The sequence below is a fragment of the Camelus bactrianus genome, chromosome 5 (assembly GCF_048773025.1).
Source record: "Camelus bactrianus isolate YW-2024 breed Bactrian camel chromosome 5, ASM4877302v1, whole genome shotgun sequence".
NCBI lineage: Eukaryota > Metazoa > Chordata > Mammalia > Artiodactyla > Camelidae > Camelus > Camelus bactrianus.
The window spans coordinates 100,600,185-100,615,836 of record NC_133543.1 but is presented as its reverse complement, the minus strand read 5'-3'; positions in this window follow the sequence as shown (position 1 = coordinate 100,615,836).

Here is a 15,652-nt window from a genome sequence, read left to right as displayed (position 1 = left end):
TTTAAATAACTTGCCATGCACTGGCATCAGGTTCTGCACTCTGTACTCTGACTCAGATGTTTAAGTGGTAGTGTCGTGGGAGCCGGACCACCTGGTCTGACTCACACTCAGAGTGGGGGACTCATTGGGTGGTGCTTCTGTAGGCTCAGCCTCCTCGTTAGGGCCATAATACATGGTGTGAGAAAGAATTCTCAACCCTTAGAAAGCAGCTGGACCCAGCAATCCCACTCCTGGCCATATATCCAGAGGGAACTTTAATTCAAAAAGACACATGCACCCCAGTGTTCATAGCAGCACTATTTACAACAGCCAAGACATGGACACAACATAAATGTCATTGACAGATGACTAGATAAAGAAGATGTAGTATATTTATATAATGGAATACTACTCAGCCATAAAAAAGAGTAAAACAATGCCATTTGCAGCAACATGGATGGACCTGTAGATTGTCATTCTAAGTGAAGTAAGCCAGAAAGAGAAAGAAAAATGTCATATGATATCACTCACACATGGAATCTAAAAAAAGGGCACAAGTAAACTTATATACAAAATAGAAACAGACTCACGGACACAGAAAACAAACTTATGGTTACCAGGGGATGAAGGGGATGGGAAGGGTTAAATTGGGAATTTGAAAATTGTACCTCTTGGGAAGTGATGGAAATGTTAGCTGTCTTGATTGTGGTGGTGGTTTCAGTGGTGTATACATCCATCAAAATTCATCAAATTGTGCATTTGAAATATATGTAGTTTACTGTACAGGAAGCATATCACAATAAAGGCATTAAAAGTAAATAACTAAATAAAATGGTGTTTAGAAAATTTTAATGACATGGAAAAATGTGTATAATATAATGTTACCTAAAAAAATAAGATTATAGCTCTATATACAGTTTAGCTTTATTATATTTTCTATTATAAATACATATTTATAAAAATATATAAAAATAAAAGTAAACACCAAAAGTTTAACAGTGGTAGTCTCTAAGTAGTGCATTATGGGCAATTTCAATGTTTCCTTTATACTATTTTGTATGTTCTAAGTTTTCTCCGATGTGTGTGCATTATTTCAATAATAAAACATTTAAAAAATCATGACTGTTCTGGAATCAAATATAATATAGCCAATAGATACGTAGTGCATCATTTTGGAGAACAGAGATTTTCCTATGGGAAGACATGCTATTTCTCCTAAGCTGATGTGTTTGCTTTTAATAATCTTGCAGGTAGAAGTTTCTAAAATGCTTCTGAATAGGTGGTAGATTAGAGGCTTCCCATATGCAGGGAGGTCCAGAGATGGTTTGCTCTTTTTATGATGCTGACTGGTTTTTTTAATAAAGGTCTGCCTGCGGTGGGAGGGTATGGCTCTGTGGTAGAAGGCGTGCTCAGCATGCATGAGGTCCTGGGTTCAATCCTCAGCATCTCCATTAAAAAAAAAAAATGAACAAATAAATAAATAAACCTAATTACCTCCCCGCCCCAAATAACAGCAACAAACGGTAAAGAATGCCTATTTTTTTTTTTTTTAAAAAAAGGAAAGCGAAAAATAAAAAAGGTCCACCTGGTCCTTTTCCCCTTCAGATCCCAGCTCCTGGAGATGAGACCGTGTCCTGTGTCTTTCTCGCCCCTGCAGTGGCGACGCAGCACTTTGGGCCCCACTGGCCTTGCTTTGTAGCTTCAACTTGCTCAGAGCAGAGGTGGCAAATGGCCTTCCTGTTGGGTCTCCCCAACACGTATTCCTGTGCTTTCCCTGCAGCAAAGTCTCCTGCGGGTGCCGAGGGGCCATTCCAAGGACCTGCCTGCTCTCAGTGAAAGGAGGGAGGCCTCTCGACACGGGGCTGGTGGTAAAGGATATTTAGGAAGGCTCTGGAGCCCGTGTGCACGCTCCTCCCCCTCCGCTCGCCTTCCCTGCTGTGCTTGAAGCATCTTTCCAATTCCACTCCAGCTCTCTCTGTCCACATGCCCAGGGCCAACGGATGCCATGGAAACAGCTGCCGTGGTCAGGGAAGCTGCTGAAGCCTCTGCTCGGTGGAATGATTCACCTCCTAAGAAAGAACCACGCTCTCTCCCATGGAAAGGCCCCCATCTCTGACCGAGGCCAACCTACTGCACCCATCACTCTGATGGCCAGTGGTCCTTCCTGTGCTGCAGAGAATAGCACTCTGTCTCTGCTATTTTGAAGACACGAAGGCATTCAAAGGTTTCTGCTTAAGACATGGGCTCAAGCTGAGTTCCTAAGGCTGTGGGTGTAAACAGAAAACTCAAGTGTCCAATAGACTCTCTTTCCCTTTCTCCCCCTGGAATGTATTTATTCCTCCATGACAGTTACCAGACCCCTAGGATTCCTTCAGAGTTTAAGGAATTCCAGGAAGGAGCCAACTCTCCAAGAATACCCTGGAATCAGGCCAAGGACTGAGATGCAGAACCAGCTTCTGAGCAGCAGCTTCAAAAGGACCAGGGAGGTGTTCGAGCGCCCCTGGCTGCTCCCGGACAGAAGGGAATTTGAGATGTCTTCTCAGGCTCCCTCCTTCAATCGCCTGTAAAATTAGCTGAGACATTTAAAAGAGTAAAATTAGTAACAGCCACCGACATTGAGCACTTTTTACACCAGATGTTGCGTAGACCTTTTGTATGCCCCTGTGTTGCTCAGAGCAAGCGCCTAAGTCTTCCGTTGGACCTAAAGAACACATGTGACCCCCGGTGCCCCAGGCCTCCTCCCCTGTCCTGGCTCCTGCCCATCCCTCCCCAGCACCAGGTCTGCTTGGTCCTCGGACACATTGGCCACTCTTCCTCAGGGCCTTTGCACCTGTGCTGGTCTCTGCCTGGACGCTCCTCCCCAGACTGTCTATGCACAGAGCTCCCTTTCCGGACCTCCCCACGGACACCTCCTCTTTACCGAGTCTTCCTGGCCGCTGTGTGTTAGGTCACCCCAGCATCACCTTTGCCTCCAGCCTCCCTGGTGCTCTCTGTAGCACCTGTCGTCACCTGACACACTCCTGGTTTTAGTCTTGCTTTGTCTCCTCCTAACAGAATGCATATCCTGGGAAGGGGAGGATTCGTTTTGCTGATGCTTGTCCCCATGCTGAAACCTGTTCCTGTCCAAGGACAGTGTACAAATGGCCAAGAAGCACATGAAAGGATGATCAGCATCACTATTCTACAGAGAAATGCAAGTCAAAACCATAGTGAGACATCATTTCCCGCTGGACAGACTGGCCACTATCAAAACAAAAGCAGAAATGATATTTTGTGCTTGGCTTTATTTCTTTGACAACTATGTAAGTTTAAAAAGCTAAAGCTCTAAATGTTCTTAGAAACAATGAACAGTACATATATGTAAACTTAAAAAATGTGCAGTATATTGTGTATATGTATTTATATGCAATATATTGTATATGTGCAGCCAAATTGTAACGATTCTACCTAATAAAACTGAAAAAATGAAAAAAAAAAAAAACCACCCAGGGAACAAGAAGGGTTGGCAAGGATGTGGAGAAACTGGAATCTTGTGCACTGTTGTTGGGACTGTAGACTGACACAATCACTATGGAAAACAGGATCGGAAAGTTAAACAGAGAACTACCAAACGATCCGGCGTCTCATTCTGGGGGGAGGCATACAAACGCACCGAAAGCAGGGTCTCGATACTCACACCCGTATTCACATCAGCGTGGTCCCCATAACCGAGAGGGGAAGCAGCCCACTGACGGCTGAACGGACGATCAGAACGCGGTACCCCTTGCTTTATTGCGCTTCACTTTATCGTGCTTTGAAGATACTGCATTTTCTACAGATCGAAGGCTTGTGGCAACCCTGTGTTCAGCAAGTCTGTTGGTACAATTTTTCCAACAGCATTTGCTCATTTCGTGTCTCTGTGTCACATTTTGGCAATTCTTGCAGTATTTCAAACTTTTCATTCTGATATTTGTTATGCTGATCTGTGATCAGTGATCTTTGATGTTATGATTGTCATTGTTTGGAGTTGTCACAAATCACAACTCAAAGGACAGTGCACTTAATCCACAAATGTCGTGTGGGTTCTGACTGCTCCAGCGACTAGCCGCTCCCCTGTCTCTCTCTGCTTCTTTGGGCCTCCCTCTTCCCGGAGACAGAACAATACTGAAATGAGGCCAATTAATGACAATGACCTCTAAGTGTTCAAGAGAAAGGAAGAGTCACAAACTTAAGATCAAAAGCTAGGAATGATTAAGCTTAGTGAGGGAGGCAGGTCGAAAGCCAAGACAGGCTGAAAGCCAGGCCTCTGGCACCAAACAGGTAGCCAAGGTGTGAATGCAAAGGAGAAGTTCTTGAAGGAAATGAAAATGCTGCTGCAGTGAACACACAAGCGACAAGAAAGCAAAGCTGCCTTGCTGCTGACACAGAGGAAGTCTGCGCGGCTCAGATGGAAGATTGAACCAGCCACAACCTTCCCTTCAGCCAGAGCCTCATCCGAGCAAGACACCCACTCTCTTCAGGTCTGTGAAGGCGAAGGGAGGTGAGGAAGCTGCAGAAGGAAAGTGTGAAGCTCGCAGAGGCTGGTTCGTGAGGTTTAAGGAAGGAAACCGTCTCCAGAACATAGAAGTGCAGGTGAAGCGGCCAGGGCTGATGGAGAAGCTGCAGAAAGTTCTCCAGAAGATGCAGCTGAGAGCATGAGTGAAGGTGGGAGCACCGAACAGCAGATCTTCAGTGTCCACATAACAGCTCCCGCTGGAAGAAGATGCCCTTAGGACTTTCATAGCTGCAGAGGAGAAGTCAGTGCCTGGCTCCAAAGCTTCAGAGGACAGGCTGACTCTCGTTAGGTGTTAAAGCAGAGGGTGCCCACCCTGACCTCCCTGTGCTCACTCTGGGCCCAGTCGGGGCTGGAGGCTCACCCACAGAGGCACCCCACCCCCTGTCGCAGGCAGAGGCTGTGGTGGTCTCAGGGTGGGGAGGGGGCGGGGCAGGGCTGGGCCTCCCAGGGAGGTGGGGACGGGGCCGAGGCTCCAAGCCCCTGGCACACCCTCCATCACCCCATCAGACCTCACCCACAGAACACAAAACCAAAGAGGAAATGTTTGAGAAGTTTAAGACAGTGACCCCAGAGTGCTACACCTCCAGCTCAAGGTCCTTCTGGGTCAGGGCCTGCGTGACTGAGCTGGTCACATATCAGGAAGCCAGCCCTGCGTCATAAAGATGACTTGCCAAATGTCCAGATTTTTCTGACCACCTCAGACCTAACCGAATCTCCATGGTAGTGATGGGGGTGGCCTGGACACTTACGACAGGGCCCATGTGGGACGCACTGCCTACACGCACAGGCCCCGGCTGAGGGCCTGGCGTGAAATTCCCCCTCTGCTTGTTTCTACTGACCCTGGCTTCTGCAGTCTGATTAGACCAGGGACAGGGACGTGGGTCTAAGGACAGGTAACCCGCTATCAGTCCAGCACCTACCATGTAGCTTCAAACAAAAAGGGCCACTCAGGGAAGACAGGTGTTACCCTGTCCGTTTAGAATGCCCTTTTCCAGGAGGGCACGCAGAGAGAAATTCGCTGAGTCATGTTCATGCAGTGGGGTTGTGGTGAGTGGCACCCCCTGTGCGGAAGCCTCCCCCCCAGGCCCTTGGGCAGTCAGCAGTGCGGCAGTTCGTCCCTTAGGGCTTCCACTCAGAACCTAACACAATCCAGTCTCTTGGCCAAATGGCCCCATGTTCAAAGTCATTTATCCTTCTTATTTCCAAGGGTTTCCTTACATTGTCTGGTGTAACCTAAACGAGTCTCTGTTCTTGCAGCCAGGAGAGGATCTTTCCCATTTGACAGACGAGAAAGTTGAGGTTCAGATCGGTTAAGTAACGGTTCTCACATCGTACAGATTCACTAGTGCCAAAGCTCAGTGTGGACGGCCTTCCTGAAGATGGCAATGCCCAGGATGGTGACCATCAGTGGGGAGCGCAAAGAAGAGAGTAGGGAAGAGGTTGCTGAACTTCCTTGGTAAATGGTATTCCCAGCCCGAGGCCAGGAGGTGGCTCAGTGTCCCAGCTGCACCACCTCCCCGGCCAGGAGGTGGGTTAGTGTCCGAGCTCCACCACCTCTGCGGCCGGACTGAAATCTGTCAGAATGAAGTGTTCCCCTCTGATGCTTTTTCTTGGATGCAGTTCCCCCCTCAGCCTCGTGGGGCGCTGAAGAAGCCGTATGAACAGCCTCGGCCGTGACCACTGCAGCCGGTGCTGAAACGGCTAAGGAGGAATTTGCTTGTGATAGAAGTGGAGAAGGCGGCCCCCTGGCCAAGATGGTAGGTGGGGACCCAGGCACTGGCTCCCCCAAGCAGGCTGTGGGGAGAGAGCCAGCGTTTCGTACGGTCTCAGTTTTGACACTCCCATTGCCCTGCTGCTCCTACTTCCGCACACAGAAGCCCAGGATCTTTTTGGAATTATTCATTCCCTGCGACGTTCCCCCTGGGGTTTGGCAAGAATCGCTTGGTTTGACTTTTAATAACATTCTTAGCAGCAAATGCTGTTGCCCAGGCTTCAGCCGCGCGGGGAGTGGGAAGTGATCAGCGGGGTTTCGGACGCCCAGCCTGAGGGCTTGTGTGAGGAGGCGGTGCCTCTCAGCTGCCTTGAATGCCCTGCCCTGTGTGGGAGAGCTGGCTCAGGAGGAGAAACTTCAGCCCGTTCCACCTGTCATGGGCAACAGATTTGTTTGCCTTAACTAAGGCTCATTTTGGGCCATGGGCATGTGTTCCTAATTCTCCTCCTTGGACTGAACCTGTCTTAGAAAACAGGTTATGTGAAATATTGCAGAAGTTCACTATTGTTACAGTAAACCAAAAATATTCAGTTTACAAGTGATAACCTTTAAAAGATCCAATGCCCTTGGGAAAGTCAAGTTGCTGAATAAGGTCCCAAGGCCTTGAGAATTTGCCTTAAGGGGCCCTTGGGGATCAAGTGACAGCGTTTTTCTTGTCTCAAGTCTCAGATTTTTAGGACAGAGGTAAAAGGATATGACTAAGACAGAGGACTGCTGACTGCTGTCTAATTGGGAAGAATGAGCACAGAGTTTCCACTTCCGTTGGCTAGATGGAGTTTCCCACTGGGGAGCACACCACAAACTGGTTGCACAGGGCTGCAAGAAGCAGCTTAGCTTGGCCTGGCCCACCATGGTGGGAGACCGATGGTGCTCTCCCCTCGAGTCCACCAAGCTGGGGACTTCCTGCAGAAGCACAGAGGACAAGCAGGCAGATGGAGCCAAGGCAGTCTTCACTCTTCCTTCAAGTGCCAGACACAAGCTCCTGAATGAGAGACACAGGGTGCGTGAGCAGTGGGCCTCCATGCTCTGATGCACTTAAGTATCTGGGGAATAGAGTTGCTCTTTCCACATTTACCAACCAGTCCCTTCTTGGCTGTGGTATGAAGGGCAGCATAAGATGGTTACCCAGCCAAGAGATCCAATAGGCTGGGTGGTAGGATTCACTGGTTGTCTACATCACCATCATCACCATCATTGTCACCATCATCATCATGACTACCATCACTGTCATCACCACTCACCACCACCATCACAGTCATCACCTCTACTATCATCACCATGGCCACCACCATGATCACTACCACCACCGCCATCACTACCACAGTTATTGTCACCAGCATCTCTTTCACCACCACCACCCTCACCATCCTCACCATCAGCACCATCGCCATCAGCACCATCACCATCATCATCACCACCACCATCATCACCATCAACATCAGCACCACCATCATCACTGTGAACAGTACCATCACCATCACCACCACCGTCATCACCATCAGCACCATCACCACCACCTGCACCATCATTGTCAACATCGTAGCCATCACCATCATCCTCACTGGCACCCCTTACTTTTGTGCCACAGTACAGAGCACTGTCCAATATCAAAATCTAATTTCATCCTTATAACAGCCAGATAGGTGAACACAGCAGGGACACTCATGCCATTTCACAGGAGAGGAGGCTAAAACTCAGCGAGGTGAACGTCTTTGCCTTGATCATTCTAAACCTCAAAGAGCTTTTCCTAAGGTGTGACTCTTGTGCTAACATTAGGAAGTGCTTGTTAGGCGGGAGGCGAGGGAAAGAGTGTGTGGTGTGTGATGTGTATAGTGTGTGTGTGCCACAGTATGTGAGTAGAGTGTATGTGGTGTGTGTGTGAGACTATGCAGTGTAAATAGCGTTGGGGGGAGTGTGTGTGCGTGGTGTCTGTGTGTGCGTGCTCACGCACGTGCGTGAGAAGGAGAAACACGTCGGAGCAAAGGGAAGCAGGGAAGGCCTGAAGCTATGCCGGGTGCTCCCAGACAATTGCCAGCTGTTCCTTCGGAAGTGCCATCTGATGGTGTCGCATCCGCCGTCCGTCCTGTGCGGTCCCTGCTCTCGGCTAGGGCAGGGTCTGCACCCATCCAGCCTGCGCCCCCTCCTCCTTTAAAGCCTCTGTAAGGCCTGATCCCTGAGCCACTCTTAAACCCTGCGTGAGCTGCTCTTTCTGCATGAAGGTCCACTCCTGCCTCGTCCAGAGCCCCCGCAGACCCCCCTTCTGCAGGGCATCCTCCTCCGTGAGGCCCGGCCTCAGTCCCTGCTCTGAGCCTGGGCACAGCCTGTGCTTCTGTTCTGAGTGTGGCTTTTCCTCATGCACCTGGGACCCTTAGTTTGAGCCACCTGCCTCTGCCTGGTCCCCCGGGGCCTGCATGTGGGAGCCAGCTGGTCAGGGGATGTGGCCTTTGCACAGGGGCTGAGGGCCATCCCGGAAAAGCCTCATGCTGTTCCCCCTGCTAGGGGCAGACTCACGGCCACTGATGGGGCAAGGTGCCTGGCTTCTCTCTGGGGACCGGTAGGTGGAGGGAGACCGAAGGGCCCTGGGGAGAGGCTTCCCTGTGAGGAGAGGAGCCAGGCAGGAGGAGCGGGACCTGATAACCAAGTCGCGGCTGTCAGTGGGAGTGGGGGCTCTGAGAACAGCACCCTGGGTGTGGGCTGATAGGGACGCCCCCCCTCCGAACCAGCGTCCTGGCGGAGGGGGGCTGCGCGTGGCCCTGGGGTTCTCTGTCCCGCCCTCGTCCCCCGGGGCTGCCCTGACATCTCACCGCATCTGGAGCTTAAGTGACAGAAATGTATCGTCCACAGCCTGGAGGCTGGAAGCCCAGGGCCAGGGGTCACCAGGGTTGGTTCCTCCCCAGGGCTGTGAGGAAGGGGCCGTCCCAGGCGCCTCTCCTTGACTTGTAAAGTGCTGCCTTCTCCCTGCGTCCCTTCACATCGTCTTCCTTCTAGGCAAGTCTGTCTCTGAGCCCAGAGTCTTCCTTTTTCACAAGGATACCAGTCCTATTGGGTTAGGCCCACCCTACTCCAGTATGAGCTCATCTTAACTAATTCTATCTGCAAAGGTCTTCTCTCCAAATGAAGTCACATTCTGAGGTACTGGGGCTTCAACACATGAATTTTAGGGAACACAGTTCAGCCCATGACAGTCATTATAGCCTGGAACAGACCGGGACCCTGGCACAGCTGCTGTGACACACTGGGGAGCACACATCACACCACTCCAGGCCGCGGGGGACTGAGCATCCCGGGGGAACCTTCACCTCCACACCTGCAGAACCCCGAGGCCAGCAAAACCAACATCTGTTGTGCCCCCCAAAGGGGTTCAGACGGGTCCCGAGCCACGGAGGAACCTTGGTGCCAGAAGCAACAGTGCGGTGGCTGGACTGCTCCTGCCACGCGCTCCCCTCTGGAAGCAGACGTGTTCTGTGTGCACACGGGGCTCCCAGGGACGCGGGGCCGAAGGGGAGACCTTCCCATGAGCAGAAAGCAGGCGACAGCCGGGCTGCTCCCAGCACACGCCTCCCTCTCTTACTGATTCGCAAGATGGTAAAGGGCTGGTCTCTGCCGTGCTCATCTTTGTAACCCCAGAAAGCAGACAGCGTCGATGCTTCGTGTGTTTGTGGAGAATGAGTGGATGAATGGGAGAGACAAGGCCCTTCACACACCTTGAAGGAGAATCAATCCATCAGTTAATCAACCTGTTATAAACTGTCTACCCGTGGCCGGCAGGGTGCTGGAAAGGACACCCAGAAATAGATGACGTGGCCCATGAATTCGGTCATTGACTCAGTCAACAATTTATCGAGTGCCTTTTCTGTGCCAAGGGCTCTGAGTGCTGGGGTTCCAGAGGTGGGCTGGGCCAGACACTCGGATGAGCAAGCCTGAAAAACAGGTGAAACTGGAATGAGAGCTCTGCCCCAGGCCGGGCTGCGGGGTCCTGGTGGCTGGGCTGCAGTCCGAGTCAGCAGAGCCCAAGCCCACGGGTGGGGTGGGGCCAGCTCCGCAGGGTCCTCCTTCCAGGGCCCCTGAACCCGGACAGCTGGCGCGCGGGGCCTGACGCTGCAGGACGCGGTCCCCTGACGGCCAGGCTGGAGGCCTCTCCCGGGAGCGCGCCCTGTGTTCCCATCAGGTGTGCGTGTCTGAAACAAAGCCTGAGACGCGTGGTCGTCACAAGCAGCCATGTGCATGATTTGGCTCAGAGATCTAACAGACCTTTAGTAATAATTAAAGCAGGAGAAAAGCAAATGCTCAGAATAGTGTGGAAACCAGCTTGTGCAAAACATGCTCAAATAATGCCTTTGTGCTTTTTAAATAATACAAATAACAATTTTTTTTGTTTTTTTTTTGCAGAAGAATGAAAACACAAACACACAGACCGAGGCAGCAGGCCCCCCGGGGGAGGGCAGCTGGTCCTAAGGCCCGGCCCCCAGGGGCTGGCTGAGCGGCTCCGGGGCGCCGCCCCCTCCGCCCCAAGGAACTGCTGTCTGATGCCAACCCCTCCAGCCCCTCACGGAGGCCACGGCCCGGGGCTCCTGCTCCCGTGTGGCCGTGGTGTGATGGAGTCCTGGCTGCACAGGCTGGACTTTGACCTTGGGATCATCTCTCTTGCCTTTTGCACTTTGTCTTGCTCTGCCGGGGTGCTGTTTCCTCTGGCAGCCCCTCGAGCATCACCCAGGAGACACCAGCCTCTCCTTGGTGGAGGTGTTTCTGGCGCCTGCTATACTGGAGGCTGGGGGCCACGACCTCCTCAGCCTGGCCCACCTATCCCAATGCACTTGGGGCTTCATGCCCCCCCCTGCCCAGGGCCTTGCCGAAGTGAAGATCTTGGTTTTGAAGCTCTGGGTGGAGTCCAGTCTAGAATTCTCCATCCTCTCCCTTGCGTGCACTAGGTAACGGGCATTTGGATAAGAAACCACCCTTTAAACCACTAACATCCTCTGAAGGGCTGCCCTTCTGGGCTCTCGTGAGCTGATTTATTCCAACATCAAAAGTTCCCCAGGGCTCCAGGAACCAGCTCTGGTGAAGGCAGGAAGCTTGGTGTACAGCAGACATTTTAAAAAGCCAGAGGGCAGTTCAAGGACATGGGCACTTTAGGAGAGGGGGAGGGAGGGCCAAGGGAAGAAGGAGGGGCAAGGAGCTCACCTCGTCACCACTTTGCTGAGGGCCTTGCCCCTGTGAAATCTGTCTACATCTTTCCCTGCTGGCCATCAGTCAGTACTTAACATCCCAAGATCCTCCCGGAAGGTTAAAATGCTCAGCCCCCGCCTCCCATCTTCCCTCCCATCCTCCCATCTCCACATCTGGAGGCAGAATGTGTCTCCTCACAGAGGCGCGGAGAGAAAGTGGGAAGCAGGGGAAGTTGGAGCCTCGGGCCCCCCCCCACCTCCACGCGCCCCCCTCCTCGCCCCGTCTGTGGCTTGGTCCCGGAGGAGAAGTCACTTGGGGGTGCCGGCTTGGCCTCCTGAGCTCCGCGCCTCAGGATGTGCCGGTAAAGCACACCTCTACTGTCTTCATTAGGGTCATGGACACCCGGAGGGAAGAAACGTCCTTCTGGTTGTAAGTCTTTGGAATAAAGGCCTGGAATCAACACGGGTCCTGAGTGCTCACACCGTGCGGGATGCCCTCTGTCTGTCTGTCTCCTCTCCCCCTTTCCTCCTTCTCTCCCCCACCTTTGGGTCCCCACCCCTCGCCCCAGTGCTGTTCCATTCAGTCCCCCCCACATGGGCTTGGCCTCCGGGCAGCATCTTCTACCTGGGGCACTGACTGCAGCAGAGCTCAGAAGCCACACGCTGCTCACAAAGAAGGAAGTGCTCTCACGTGCTCCCTGCTACCGAGGCAACCTCTGCCTTAGCCTTCAAAACATTAATATCTTTTGCCCTAGCATCTGTTCTCTGGTCAGACTTTTTCCTGCAGTGACATCTAGCGACCGCAGGGGAAAAGCCCCATGACTTATGCCTGGCCTTCGTGACGGCTGGGTAGGGGAGTGCGGGTGACCCTCCCGCCACCGACACCCCCACCCCCGGCAGGCATGGGCTCCTCCAGCGCCTCACCCCCGGGAGCCTATGCCCTGCTGCCTAAGGGCGCGCCTTAGACATTTCAGCGTGTGTTCGGTAACTGCTTCCAGCCGTGGCTTCTCAGCACGAGAGCTTTAAAGTTGCTCCCGCACTGTCTCGCTGCTGTGCGGCCACCTCTGCGTTGCCCACGCAGATATTTTTGTTCTGTGACTCCTCCCAGATCCTTTTCTGACATTCAGCAGGAATCTGAACTTCCTCCTTCAGGTGTCAATCACCGCCTCTAGAGGGATGCAGACGGACCTGACCACCAAGCTAAGGACACTGGACAAATGGTCCCATGATGCTCAACTGATGACGATGGTGGAGCGACACTTTGCTAGTCAGACCCCTCCAGTGACCTTGAGCAGGGACACACAGGGACACAAGGTGGATAGAGCCTTCCCCGCGGGCTGGGGGCCTCCCATCCCAGGAAGAGCAGCCCGGTCATCTCTTGTGGGGACCCACGAGGCACCGACGGCCAGCTCAGGATGAAGTCAGGACCTGGAAGATTCTTCTGTTTCTGGAGAGATCGTTTCCCTGGGTCAGCCTGTTTCCACTCTGGTCCACTATGCGGGAGATTCCACCAATGGCCACAGTCCTTCCCCCTCCTGGTGTCCTCACCCTTTGCAAGATGGCTCTGCGGCTAATCCCATCAGGAAGTGGGGTTGCCAGCTTCCTTCTGAGTTGAGAACTGTGCTGAGCACTGGGTAATCAAGACTAAACAGTCCAGACATGTGAAGAGTTGGGGAAAGATCATTCCAGGCACAGGGATGTCAATGAGAAGGGCGAGGTGGGAAAGAGCCCAGCAAAAAGTGCTGGGTGAAGGCAGGGATGCAGTTGAAAGGAATTGACAGACTTTAGGTGGGGCAGGGGTGTGACCCAACCTACGTGTGTAAAAGTAACCTCTGGGTACTTGTATGGAGGGGACCAGAGAGGAGAGACAGGAGCGGAAGCCGGAGGTCATTGCTGTGGTCCAGGTGAGCGAGGTGGTGCTTGGACTAGTCGGCAGAGTGGGGAGAACAGAAAAGATTGCCGACCGTTGTGGAGTGGAACCTGTGGGGGCATGGCTGGAGGCAGCACCCACAAGGACACAGCACTGAGTGGTTTGTTGGGTGAGGAGGAGGTTGTAGAGATACAGAGATGACAGGGTTGAGAAAGGAAGTAGGGGACAGGGCACAAACATCAAAAGAATGACAGAACAGCTGAGAATATAACATGAACTGGGTAGAGCCAACTAAAACCAAGATGGCAGAAGATTCGACTTCCAGTAGACCTTGAGCCTCATTAGACACTCACTGTAATGCATCAGCTGCTAAAAGGCACACCCATAGGTGCCATGACAGTTCTGAGGCCAATCATAAAAGGCCAAAAGTGGGCGGGGGCCCAATTCCTGGAAATCTTGCCCCTTCCCCAAAATAGTTACAATAATTCTCCCACTTGTTAGCAAATGAAATTACCCAGCCCATGTAAACTGACCACCCCGGCACCTCCCGGCCGCTCTCCCTTCTGAGACGGACCGCGTGCTGTCTATGGAGTGTGTCTCTCAGTAAACCTGCTTTCCCTTTACTGCGGCTCGCTCTTGAATTCCCTCCTGCTTGAGATAAGAAGCTGCTCTCCGGTAACAGGCTGACTTCCAAGCCTCCAGCTGGAGTGAACTAGTGCCTGGTGATGAAGACAGGGAAGGAGCAGGTGGGAAATACGAAAAGAGATGAGACAGGTTTGCCCTAAAAAGCTTGAGGTGCCTCTGGAACAAAACAGAAATGGAAACATCCAAAAGGTACTGTCAGATATTCAGTAAAATATATGCTCTTGGAACTCAGAGGACAGGAATGGACCAGAGATGTAGACCTGGGGGTTATTAACATATAAATGGTTTTGAAAGCCGCGCACAAGTTACCAAATTAACATATTCATGTGGCTTGAATCGGCACTCTCTCAGATACTCTGAGCCAGGCTGTATCCGTCCGGTCCTAGCAGGAGGCAGACAGCATCCTCAAATTAGGATGATCTGGGGAAGGTTAAATGAATGTGGGAGGCTGAATAACGCTCCGCGAAGATAATCACGTCTTAGTCCCTGGAACCTGAAAGGGCTGCCTCTGTGGCCAGGACTAAGGCTCTCGAGATGGGAGATCACCCTTGGCTGTCCAGAGTGCAGTCATAAGGGTCCTTATAAGAGAGAGGTGGGGGAGATTTGACCACAGACAGAAGAGGAGGAGCCTGATCCTGGAGGTGGATACTGGATTCTTGCAGCCGTGACCCCAGGAGCACCCGCGGCCGCCAGGAGCTGGAAGAGGCAAGGGATGGATTCTTCCCTGGAGCCTCCGGAGGGTGAGCAGCCTGTCGACACCTTGCTTGCCGCCCAGCGATGCTGATTTAGGGCCTCTGGCCCCTGGAACTGTGAAAGAATGAATTGTTGTTTTAAGCTACTTGGTTTGTGATGGTTTGTCTCTGCAGCAATGGGAAACTGATACAATGGACGAACAGTTTACAAAGGTTTGGGTCCCCTGTAGGGAAATAATCTCAGATGGCGCCCTAGGGCTAGTAACTGCATCCCTAGGCTCTGTTGGAGGAGGGGAGGGAACAGCTTCCAGAACTTGGAAGAAGAGGGACATATAAAGAGGTCTGCTCTGGGAGAAGCAGTGACAGTCAGCCTGCGAGGGAGGACCTGCAGGGAGGGCTCTGGGATCCACACCCCACTCTCCCTGCTCAAACATCCTGCTTGGTTCTCCGTTGGCTAAACCTCTGAGCCAGAGCGCCAGGTTGATACCTTTGTACAGATGGCGTCCGGGAGCCCAAAGCAGGGGGAGATGGGTGAAGCGGACCAGTGGGGAGGGGAGGCAGGAGGGGGCACCCCAGCTGCTGCTGAGCAGAGCAGGAGGGATGGTGGCAATTGTCTGACACATGATAAAGGTCATGATAAGATACCTTTCTGGAAATGTGAAGCATTTACACGGTAGATTTTATTCTGAGATAACTGGAAAATATAAGTTCAGTTCTTTGTTAGAAAAATGAGTTATTTTTTCTATGCAATGTAATAGAATTGATAAGCAGAGATGTGCCCTACTCCTGGTGGGTCCCTGTGACCCCTTCTGTCACACATCACAGCTTTCTCTCACTCACCAGCCTGCAGGCATGTGCTGCTAAAGTTCCCGTCCATGCAAAGCTCTCGTGCTCTTCCTTCCATGATAACCCCATCACCCAGCGCGGTGTCAGCCTGAAGTCCTCGCTACAGACAGGGAACTGGGGGGCAGCACCTGATGTGCCGTGCAGCTTTCT